Source organism: Rhagoletis pomonella, unplaced genomic scaffold, assembly GCF_013731165.1.
Source record: "Rhagoletis pomonella isolate Grant_MI unplaced genomic scaffold, Rhpom_1.0 Rhpom_scaffold_00004, whole genome shotgun sequence".
Taxonomy (NCBI): domain Eukaryota; kingdom Metazoa; phylum Arthropoda; class Insecta; order Diptera; family Tephritidae; genus Rhagoletis; species Rhagoletis pomonella.
The window spans coordinates 43463733-43465020 of NW_023458558.1; the positions used below are offsets into that span (position 1 = coordinate 43463733).

At 35.9% G+C, this 1288-nt stretch overlaps 1 protein-coding gene across 1 annotated transcript in view; it reads left to right on the forward strand.

Moving 5' to 3' along the window:
- LOC118737602 (dual specificity protein phosphatase 15) overlaps positions 1–1288 on the forward strand; it is an 84311-nt gene that overhangs the window by 9457 nt on the left and 73566 nt on the right. The window lies entirely within an intron of this gene.

Genomic DNA, 1288 nt, shown 5'->3' on the forward strand with positions numbered 1-1288 from the left:
AGTTTTCGCTCCACAAAAATATTCAGCCTTACATTTACTACAATTTTAGTACATATGTATGTACACATGTACATTATGTATGAAATATCTACATACATATGTATGTGTAATGTACTACATTTGCGTTCATTTCAGTTCAGTTCATTTCTTGCTGATAAGCATAATTACTAATCAACAGTTGCTGCGAGCTCAAAACCAGAGGAAGTGTCAACATTGAATGACATTTGTAAATCCATGTACATACATACTTACGTATAGATACACCCTGTGGCGAAAATCTTTAGTTCTAAACTGGTGCGCATGTAGTACGATTAGACCCAGCACTGGTTCGCGATAAATCTCTTTTGCATACAAACAACTGGCGAATTTAACATGGCAATGTCCTAGGAAGTGTCAATTGCCCCCCGCTGCATCCCTTTTTCGATAGTTCCGAACTAGTTCTAAATTCTATAGTTCCAAACCAGTTTTAAAATCGCCAGACGAAAGAAAAAAGTATTATGATTTTTCAGTCTTTTCGGTTCTTCCGTGTGCGATTTTACATTATTTCCAAAGAAACGTTTTTTTCAATTTGAAATTAAATTTGTTTGAATGATTGTAAGAAATGTACGTTTACATACCTTTGGCTGTAGCTGACTTTGCAGAGGTGCTCGCTGTTATTTGTTACATTCCAGTTGGCCCCAAGATGTTAGTATGTTAATACAAAGTTTTGTTTTGTATTACCAAACTATGAAATAGCATCTGCGAAGTGCAGAATGAAAGTGCATTTGAACGAAAAAGCCGCCAAACACATATCTATGTAAAGTAAATAAGCCCCCCGCTGAATCCCTTTTTCGATAGTTTCGAACTAATTCTAAATTCGACAGATAAGATCTAGTTCGTTCTGCGTCCCTTTTTCTATAAATCCAGTTCTAAATTCGTCTCTTTAGATATAGATTTCTAATGAAAAAAGAGAAATAAAATAGTTTTTTTAAGAGACCAACATTTCGCTGATTTTGAACTGTTGGGGATCTACTTACTATCGGACTGGTTCGTTTTTGGCGATAAAGATCTTGTACGGAACTAGAAATTTTATGCACCAGTCCGCGGTTTCCCTGCATTTGTATATGACGGTGATAGCAAAAAAACGCTTTGCCGCTAGAATGTGTACGGCAATCGCATTGAATTTACAAAACTCGCGAATTGAAAATTAAAATTCATGAATTAAAAATGACCCGCTTGAATTTTTGAGCTACAGGCAACTTGCTAGCCGGCTTGAATTTCTGCTAGCTTTGGCATTTTTGATCCACAT